This window comes from Eublepharis macularius, chromosome 8 (genome assembly GCF_028583425.1).
Source record: "Eublepharis macularius isolate TG4126 chromosome 8, MPM_Emac_v1.0, whole genome shotgun sequence".
Classification (NCBI taxonomy): domain Eukaryota; kingdom Metazoa; phylum Chordata; class Lepidosauria; order Squamata; family Eublepharidae; genus Eublepharis; species Eublepharis macularius.
In genome coordinates this window covers 40,159,611-40,170,438 of record NC_072797.1, presented here as the reverse complement: position 1 = coordinate 40,170,438, position 10,828 = coordinate 40,159,611, and positions in this window count along the sequence as shown.

Genomic DNA, 10,828 nt, shown 5'->3' with positions numbered 1-10,828 from the left:
CTTTGTCAGATATCTTGGAAGTCTTGTTGGTCCTTAAGGTGCTAATGGACCTGGATCTTGCTCTTCGACTGCAGACCAACATGGCTACTCGCCTTTAAAAAGGTGGTACGGTAGGAGAGCAGATTTCACCAGCTCACCTGTTGCATTTGCTTTCCCCTGGCTTCACCATTCCTCTGCTAGAGAACCAGAGCCCATTTGTGGATCCCAACCAAAGTTTGAGAGCCATTGCTTTAACAACTATACACACAGGCTGAAAATCCTCCAAGGTAACTCAATATTATATATCCTTCCCATATTACAAATGAAGCTGAAACGAAGAGACAGCAGCTTCCCTGAGATCACAAGGCAAATTTGTGAGTGAGGCAAGAGAATCTCACATGTATGGTGACTAGCAGCACTTATTCAAAGGAATGGCCCTCAGCTCCACCTCAAAGGCTCTGGCATTGAGAGCAAGTTCTGGGACTGAGCCCTTATCCTGGGACCAACAAGCCCTAACAGGCCCTTTCCCTCCTCATTTTAGTTTTGTTAGTGACAGCCCCAGCCTGGCTCAGGTTCCTGACCTGATTTATATCTTCTTCAATCTATAACAGTTGAGGCCTCACATCTAGCATTACAAAGGGGCTTATGCAACATATGAGACAGCAGAGCCAAAAAGTAGTCTTCAGGGGCACATACTCAAAATGATTTAAAAAATGGCGTTACCCTTAATCTTTTAAATTTTTCCTCTGTAATTTGTCACAATCACGATGATATTGCAAAAGCATAATAAGGAAGTGGGTTTTCTCAGACATCCTTAAAAGGGCTATTGGAAATCTAATATATTCAAAGTTGTGACTACAGGACTTGGACTGGAAATTATTCTGGATTAATTTTAGAAGGGTGCAAAAGGTAGTTTCAGAGAGTCAGAATGACAAAAGGCCATACATAAACCCAAGAAACCAGATATTCAATTGAACATTTATACATACAGGGTACTTATGTATCAGCCTGCAGTTATGATACTTGTGGAGGATAACACAACCCCTGAAAGATTCCTATACTGTCCTTTCTTATTGCCCTAACTGGTTACCCAAAGACTTTGAAGAGAGTTGGCAATATCTGTGCTTCCTACAGCTGTGAAAGATTCTGCAAAGAGCATTCTTCCTCCTTGGCCTCTCCATATTTCTGACTCTTAAGGGCAGCTCTCCAAGCCATACCCATTTCCTTTCCTACTCGCCATATTTTTCCAGACTTCTGCTTCCAAGTAAGTCCCTACTTCTGAGCAATCTTTAGCAGCTGCAGAATACAGTGCAAGTAGCTTTGGGCTGCCCTCCTTCCAGGTTGGCAACTGGGGAGGCATGACCACCTATAGCCTCCATAGTCAAGTTGCTACTGATGCTTCTGTATTTACCCTCAATTTGGCCTCCCTTCTCCATCACCCTAACTCTTTAAAATGAACCCTCTACCTGTGTCCCAGAGTATGAGTACAGCAGCTACACTATCGATCCCCCAGGATGCCCATATTTTCCTATTCTCCGTTTTCCCAATTCTGATTTTCGTTCTCCTTCAGACATGTTTGGTCATTCTAAGGCATTTTAATGGCACTTGAAAGCACTAAATTATCACCTGGAAATCTTCCTTTGTTTGAGCTAATACATATTGCCACTGTTCACAAGTTATGTGCTTACATATTTAAATGTCACCAGTCACTGCTCCAATTGTCAAGATAATTTTTAAGTTAAAATATTGTTATGCCCTAGAGAAAAAAAAAGTTTAGGGAGGAATGCTTTAAATCAGGAAAATTGCATGAAAGGACATTATTAAACTTCCTTCTCCACAGCATCATCGTCCCAATCTAATCTGCTCCCTCAAGTTGTTTTTAGGAGAAACTAGAAAATAAAAGAAATTTTATCAGGGTTCTCCAGCACCTGGCTGGCCCTTAATGTGTAAGAGGTGGGGAGGGTGTATCATTAGGGAGGCACAGGAGCCAGGATAGCATAGCGGCTTCTGCAGCTGCCTTGCTTATTTTTCGTTTTTGTTTGCTAAACTTGCAGGACTCTTTTATTCCTTTCCTTCTCCCTCTCCTTTTCGCCTAGGGCAGAAAAACATTTAGTTCCGAATCAAGCCTTCCTCTCTCTGCCATATATTTCCATCTGCCCTGTATCCTTTTAAAAATGTCGGAGGTCTCCTGCAGAATCAGACCATTCATCTGTCCGGTCCAGCATCCTGTTTCGGCCAGCAGCCAACCAGTAGCCCTGGAGAGCAAACAAGCAGGGCACAGAAGTCGAGACTTTCCCTTGATGCCATCTCTAAGCTGCTGTCATGGGCTAGTTCAGTAGCATGGTCAGAGTCCATTCCAAAGTCCAAATAGCAAGGTCAGGTGGTCCAAAGATCAGTTACTGGCAAGGATTGAGAGCTAGGCAAAGGCAGAGTCAAGGCACAGTCCAAAGGTCACAAGAGCAAGGCACAGTTTAATGGCATGGTCACAGCAGTAGCAAGATTCCAACACATTGCTTCCACACCTCCTAGTCTTCTGTGTCTGGGTTTTATAGTGAGGCTGGGCTTGCAGCCAGCTGCTTGGGAGCTATCCTTGTGGTTACTCCTCATCACTATCCACAAGCAGCTGGTGTTGAGTTGACCCAGGAGATGTGCGCTTTGCCATCTTCTCCTGCAGTCTCATACATTGCCTTTGTCTGCAGCACTCTGGGTGAAGCTGGAGGTTTGGAAGTCCTTGGCTGGGCTTCACCTGTGGTGTTGGAGCTGGAGGGTGTCGGTGCCTCTGCCTCAACCGCTGGCTGTGGACGCTGATCAGCTGGCAGCTGTTCTTCCTGATCACTGGCCTCTGCTGTGTCAGGGCTGGCTGCATGAGGCTCCTCTCCTCCTGAGGAGTCCTCACTATCACTGAGAGTGGGCCAGCAGCCATCAATAGCTCCTAGAATCTGTCTATTCCTCTGGGACAGAACAGATTCACAAACCCCATTCCCACTTGGCCCAAGGAGCTCAGAAAAGTCCTGTAATGTTCCCTGGTCTCCCCCCAGCAACATCACCCCCAGGGCAGTGCATCTTTCTTGGTAGTAACTGCTGCTACCAACAAATCTATAAGTGTAACTCCTGCTGGAAGAATTTGTAGCACTCTGTATTGCTCTGCCTTTTAAAGGCTCCACCTAGTTATAGCATCTCCTGTCTTACTCTACCTAGCCTGGGGACTATCTATCAGACCTGCAACTTTGCCCTTTGGCAATGCTCTTACCCATGGGCACTCCTCTTTACTGCTCTCTGGAAAGCGTGACTGAATCAGGCATGGTATGGGCACAGAGATCAGGCTTCGGGCATTCAAATTACATGAAATGTTAATAAACATTTTAAAAAAGTGGACATGATCAGTACAAGCATCAGACTGAGCAAGCTTTTTTTTTTAAAAAAAAAAGCAAAAACATGCAGTCTTCTAACCCTAATGACAATGCTGGCTGAGATGGACTAGATGTCAAGGCCCATCCCTGCTGTGAAAATTTTGTTTTTCTTTTCTCAAAACTTGCAAACTTCACACCTTGGAAAAAAGGAGAATAGCAACTTTATTACTTCATTGTGATGGATTATTTGAGAAAGCAAGCATCTGCTAAGGTGCCAAGGGACAATTTGCCCACTTTAATCACATACACTCCCCTTCACTTTCTTAACAACAAATTAGTGGATATCAAGGATAATTTTTTTTGGTATTTCTGCAAGTCACAAACACAATAGGAAAAGGTCTTGCGAACACTGTGTTGGACAAGGTTGCAGAAAAGTATGGATTGTTGATGTCTAATATTTGTGGCTCAGTGCTGTGATAATGATGCCAAACAAATGCAAGCCATTGTTCTAGGGCAGAAAAATCTTTTAGTGTTATTTGTCCTGTGCTCTCCCCGCAACTGAAATCTTGTGTTGGTGCACACAGTTCTGGCCAGTTCTGAGTACAGTTCTGGCCAGGCAAAGGCCAGAGGCCAATTTTATTGAATAGCATATTTGGAAGGCCTATTTTCTTCTCTCTGTTGTTGTACAAAGTAATAAAAGCAAAATTTTGGATGACTTCTCTTTATGAGAGTAAGCAAACTGAAATGGAAAAGAAAATGGTTGAAGAAGAAAAGGAGAGCCAAAGGGGAGGGTCCAAATGGAAGTGATGTGGTTAGAGGAAAACTAACTGTACCCACAAAGGGGAAAGGGGACCTGGTTATACACTTTCGCCCAGGGAAACCTGGAACCACTCCTGCCTAACAATGTTGATAGGAAGCAATTTAAATGGCCTTTCTTAACCTCCATTCTCTGGTTTAGAGGCTTTTCCCCATTGTCTTTTGATATATGGTCAAGATGGAGACTTAATGTAAAGGTTAGCAATCCATGGCTCAAAGATGCTCCAAGCAAGAGTCCAACAGAAGAAAAGAATTCCTGCTGAATCCAGAGAATGTATAATTTCCCTTCTGAGAACATTCCCTCTCAGGGTGTTCCTTTCTTCCACATCTCAAAGGAAAAGATAGAATCTAGTGTTCAGCTTCCTCTCCATCTCTGTCCCTAGGTGTGACATTTTCGCAAAGATCTGACATGGTAAACCTTTTGCTCTACGTTGGCTGCATACTAAGCACTGAGGTGCTCTGTGCTTGAGAGAGAGAAAGATGTCTCATCTCTTGTCATTTTCCTTTTGCCATTCTGTTACCTGCATTGCAGTTTTGGGGACATGTGCCAAGTTCAGCCCCAATTATCAAAAGACTGAGGTGAATTCTTGGGCAGAAGGCATTTCTCCACACACCCTTTTAAAGCCATCTATGCTCAGGGCCATTGCTACATCTACTAGCAGTAAATTCCATAAGTATTTACTTGGGTCCATTCTGAATCTATTCTCCATCAACTTCATCAGCTGCCCCTGAGTTCTAATGTTACGTAAGAAGGAAAAAAAGTTCTTCCTGATCACTCTCCACCCCTCACATCATTTTATAAACTTTTATCATGACACACACACACCCCAGTCATCCTTTTTTCTAAACTCAAAAGCTCCAGGCTCTTTAATTTTTCCTCGTAGAAAAGGTCCCTAGCTCCTTCATCGTCCTGGTAACCTTCCTTAGTATTTTCTCCAGCTCTGCAAAGTATTTTCCTCTTTACTCTAATTTGGTGAGAGCTCTTGAATGGTGCCAGAAGGTCTGTTTTTTTCTTTTTTCTGCTTCTCTTTCTCTGTCTGCTTTTAGATGTTGTGTGTGATTGGTGGATAAAGTGATTTTGAGTAAAGACAACCTGGCCTTCAAAAGCTCTGCAACCCCCCATTAAATCCAAAAACATAGCAGCACAGTTTCCTAACTTTTAAAATATGCTGTATATACAGTGTCCTTCCATACAGAGAGATTTTTGTAAAATATGTACAAAAGCAGGAAGGTGGCGGAATAAACATTCATACTACATATCTGTCTTTCACACAGGCATGTAAACAGTGGGAGAAGGGCTCAAAAGTATTGTAAGAGGCAGTGGTGAAATTGGTTTGAATCTTCACCCTGTTACAACCAATGCTACGAGTTTAAATCCTTGTCTAACCTCTCCTTTTTGCCAGCAAATCCTTTCAGGTGCCAGCGTAAAGCCTGTCTCAATACTCACCTAGTCCCTTTACTCTGCCTAAAACCATAGAATTGAATGTAGCAACCTTCAAAATGTGAAGTGAATTGCACAGAACCTCTTGTAAAGGAATTTGAAACAATGGTGTGTTTGCCCCTGTTAACATGTTGTATAACTGTGGTTTACATAACCAGCATCTGAAGCATGATCATGGGTAGGCTTGTACTGCTGTCAACAAAACTACTATTTATTATGTATGTCCCTGATGAGTTGCACAGGCTGCTTCTTCCTGTTCATTTCCTTCATTGTCCTTCCAAATAGGCGGGGTGCATTATAGACAAATATATTTTTAGTTATAAGTCTGCTGCAGAACTGCATTCATCTCATTTTGGGCACAGTTGGCATTTTGGCCCCTGAATCTAGCTGAGGGGAAAGTTGCTCATCTGGTTTGCAGCTAAAACAGCTGTGATCTGTGTTGATTGGCTGGCCTTTGCATCAATCTCAAGGCACTTGTGCCTTCCTCCTCGGAGCAGTTTCTTAACTGTTAAATAGAAGATTGTTTAATAGCTGTACATGGTAAAAGTAACTCAACTAGTCAAGTCATCTAGTTTGGTGTAGTGGTTAAAAGCAGTAGTAATCTGGAGAGCTGGGTTTGATTCCCCACTCCTCCACTTGAAGCCTACTGGATGACCTTGGGCCAGTCACAGTTCTCTGGAGCTCTCTCAGCCCCACCCACCTCACAGGGTGATTGTTGTGGGGATAATAATAACACACTTTGTAAACTGCTCTGAGTGGCCATTAAGTTGTCCTGAAGGGCCATATATAAATTGAATGTTGTTGTAGTTGTTATTATTCTCACTCTATTTTACCTCGTATAGCGATTGCAAAGATAAAACGGGAGGAGGGAAGTCCGTATATTCTGCCTTCAGCTCCTTGGAGGAAGGCCATGATGCCCTTTATTGCTACCCAATATCATAACCATTCTCTAAAAGTGGGATTGGAGTACTTTGACCCATCTCCATTATATTAGTAGACATTCTGATAAATGCTCTATACGATTCTATAATTCCACTGTGGAATTGTCTCAAGTTCTACATTTTTTCCCCCAGTGTTTGAAAAGCTTGCCTGGGTTGCTCTGCCAGTGACTCATAGACTCCTGTAACATTTGGATGTTAGAACGGGCTCAGAAAAAAAAGAGAGCAAGAAAGCTGGAATAAGATTAATTTAAATATAAAAGACATGCCAATGAAAATTAGGCTCTTACACTGTTAGCACTAGCCCATCAGATGTTAACAACATCTGATATGCAACAGTTTTACATATCCCCTTGTGGGAGAAAGATCAACTTGCGAACCGCTTTATAAATCCGCCACAGTGCTAGAGCTAGGTTACTGTAGCTAAATGGCTTTTAGATATGCTTCTTCTTTGGAGCTACCATATTTACAAATGAAAGCTTTTTCAAACCACGTCTTTTAATATAATTTGCATATTTAGTAATACATTGATTAACATTAAACACGGATTATTGCAATTTATTTCAGAAACAGATGGGATGCATTAAGTGAAAAAGCCAGCGCATTTAAATAGAACAGACTCACTGGCTGAGGACTGATGAATGATGAATACAAAAAGTTTGTTAATTGACAGGGGGAGGAGGAGGCACCAGGCCTTTGTGTGCTGCTTTCCCTTTTCAAGTGCTTTCCTTGCTAATGGTTCCATGAAGCTGGTAATAAAGTTAATTTAAAATGAATAATGTAGCTCAAAGGTGTGCTTCACTTTAATGAAAGCTGTAGCACAGATAAACGACAAAATCCTGACAGCAGATCACAGTTGAAGAATGGAGGGGGGGGGGGGCTGACAAACTTCTTACATCCTTCTTCCCCAGCTGTTTTCTTCTTGCAAGCCGAATGTACAGAGGCTTACCACTAGATGGCACTGTACTATAAGAGACATTATTTTTCTCCCCCCCCCCTCATCTTACATACTCTGTGAAGCTTGTTGGCTCTCACCCATAGAGATTGTGCTCTTGCCTCTTTTCAAAACAGTTCACAAACCAATTAAGCAAGGATGTATGGATTTTAAACCAGTGCAGCCAGTTATATAGAATTTTATAATTCACATGTATATGCACTACCCCTTGTTTCTTAGAGAAATGTAACAATCTACAAACTCTAAAGGGATTTGGGCAGATACAAAAATTCTTATGTGATCATGAGCAATGGCTGTAGGATTTTAGAAATCACCAACATACTAAATTCAACCTGATGAGCCTACTTTTCCTACTACAGTCAAACCTTCTGGCAGCAGCTGTAACAACTTACTGCCCAATATGTGAAAGAGGAGAGCTTCTACGCTCTTGGCACTAGAAATACCTTAATTTCTGATTCTGGGGGACCGAGTTGGGATCTTTATATACCCTTCTAGGGCTATCAAGAATCATTCTGGTCCTCTAGATGGAGATTTGTTCTGGAGGCCACAATCAATCTACCCAAACTCAACCCAAACAACAGATATATTTGAATCATTTGATGGAGAAACAATGAGCAACCACTGTCATAAATAAATAAAACATATAGTTTGCTGTTAACACAAACAGGTTTATATTCAGTCATCAGGCCAGTACTGAGGCTTCACCCAGGAATTCTGTCATCAACACGGGGGGGGGGGGGGAGGTGCATTTAAAACAAGTGCTGGCTGAGGAACACCTAACTCTCACACTTGTCTTCCGGTGTCCAAGCACACTGAAGGATAAGAAAAAGAGTAGATAGATCGGCAAGGGGCAGTATAGTAAGTTGCAGCCGACATTATATCTATATACCAGCTATACTTCGCCTGTCCCCTTAGATCCCCAAGTCCATCTGGGCTCCCAGAAGTTGTATCCCTAGTATTCCCCCTCTTGGAAGTCTTGCGTGCCATATTATAGCACAACAAGGGAAAATTTTATGCTGCCATCACCTACCAGAGGAAATTCCTACATGTTTGTTGCATAAATATGGTTGTAAGTGGTATCTTTTTAATGCTTTTATCCATGTATAAAAATGTTTTGCACCTTAGTGAGGTACTTAATCACTTATACAGCCTATCCAAAAGAACTTTTGCAACAGCTAGAAAGCTGGACATTGGTGCCCATCTCTAGTACAATCCACTCTATTTGCTAGAGAAATCTAAAGAGAAGACTTGATTGCCTCTCTTCCCCAAAACTCCTCCAAAAAGCAAGCCATGGTATGAATAGGATGGGGAAATTGGGCTGTACAACTGAAGTTGCCTTTGACTGGAGAAGGAAGGAAAGATTTGTAATGATAGCCAGAATAACAAAACCAAAAATGGTACATACCCTACTTTTGTGGGATCTTCCCATTTCTTGGTTTTGAATGGGGAAAATAAAGTTTCACTGATAGCCATCATGCTGATATGCCTGCAGAATGCTTACATATTTGTGCATGCATTTGCTTTAAATTAATTATCTCCTTGCTAGAACCTTGGCTTTTAAAGATTCTAGCAAGTACATGGCTTTGTGTTACAGCTGCCAACTCCAGGTTGGGAAATGCCTGGAGACTTGGGGGCAGTGCCTTGGGAGTGCAGAATCTGAGGGGGGAGGGAGCTCAACCGGGATGTAATGCCATAGAGTCCATCATCTGAAGCTGCCATTGTCTCCAGGGGAGCTGATCTCTGTAGTCTGGAGAAAAGTAATTCCAGGAGAACTCCAGGCCTTACCTAGCCGTTGGCAACCTGACTTGTTGTACACAGTCAACGTCCAGCCTCTTCAGTTAGAACATAAGAGGTAGCAAAGCTGCTAGATCTTTGCTTAAGGCCTTGGAGCGCCACTGCCAGTTCATGTTGACAGCACTGTCCTAGATGGCGCACAGTGCAACCTGTGGACTGAAATCAATGTCCTCAGATGAGAGTAATTCTGCACAGCATTGCCCTCCCTGTCATTCTGCTAGATTTGCCTGTCGGGCTACACCAGATTCTTATATAGCATAGGAATGTGTGTGGCCTGAAAATGTCAATAACTAATAATGATGCCAACAGCTATCCATTTTTGTGACTCAACGTTCCAGCTAAACCACCAAACTAAAAGCATTCTCAGTTGTTTTTGCAGCAATGTTCAAAGACTTTTTGAAGTCCTCTCTCACATATATTTAAGAGAGTCCTATGATGTATGCCAGGTACAGTTATTTATTTAAAGTTATCTGGCTACTGCCACATGTTGGCCCTTCAGAGAAGCTCCTGGAGCCCAGGATAAAGAAACAGCTACAAATCCAGAGTGTGAGAAATACGTTGGTTTGGATCCAGACACCTACCAAAAGTCAACAGACAGGCATCTGTATGAAATTAAGGGTTACTCTTTTTTATCTCTCACTATCACTGACAGCTGATGTGCTGTAGTGGATAGAGTGTCAGTTTAGGATCCTGGAAGACCTGAGTTCGTTCTACCATGGAAGCTTACTAGGAGACCTTAGGTCAGTCACATATTCTCAGGGTTACTATACTTCACAGGGTTATTATTGTAGGGAAATGGAGGAAGGGAAAATGATGTTCTAAGCTGCTTTGCATCCCCATGGGGAGAAAAGCAGGATTTAAATTAAAAAATGCATTTGAAATTTCATCTTAAAAAATTGTTCTCCTGAGCACCTTCATCACATTGTGCCTCTACCATTATTCCAGCTTAACTTTTTAGTTCTTTGTTGCAGTTCTATAAAGTGATACAGGACACCCATTAATCAAAATGCTGCTCTGTAAACATGGAGTACAAATATGTTTTTCATAATAACTGAACCACACCAAAACCCACAAAATAGTTAATCTGGCGTACATGAATTGAAAGTTACTTCTCTTGTTTATTTATTAAATCATTTAAAATATGTATATTCACCCTTCTGACAGCATCAGGATGAATAACATCAAGTAATAAAAAGGAGGATAGGAGAATGATGTAAACTGGTTTGGGTCACTATTGGGGAGAAAGGTTGGGTATAAATTAAGTAAAATAAATAGACAGGAAAATAAAAATGCAAAGCAAAAAATCCTATCCCATTATAAAACATTATAAAAATTACTAACATCAACAAACCACCAAAACTTATTTATTTAGGATATTTCTATTTCTATCCCAACTCTTCCGAGTTTTGCTTGCGGTTGCAGCTTACAATTAAAATCGCTATAAAAACAAGCCATTTGGAGAGCAGCACAAGAACTGCCCATAAGACAGCAGTAGTCCACTAAAGGCTGATAAGATTTTTTTGAAAAAAACCCTAATTAATGGCCTGGGTAAAAA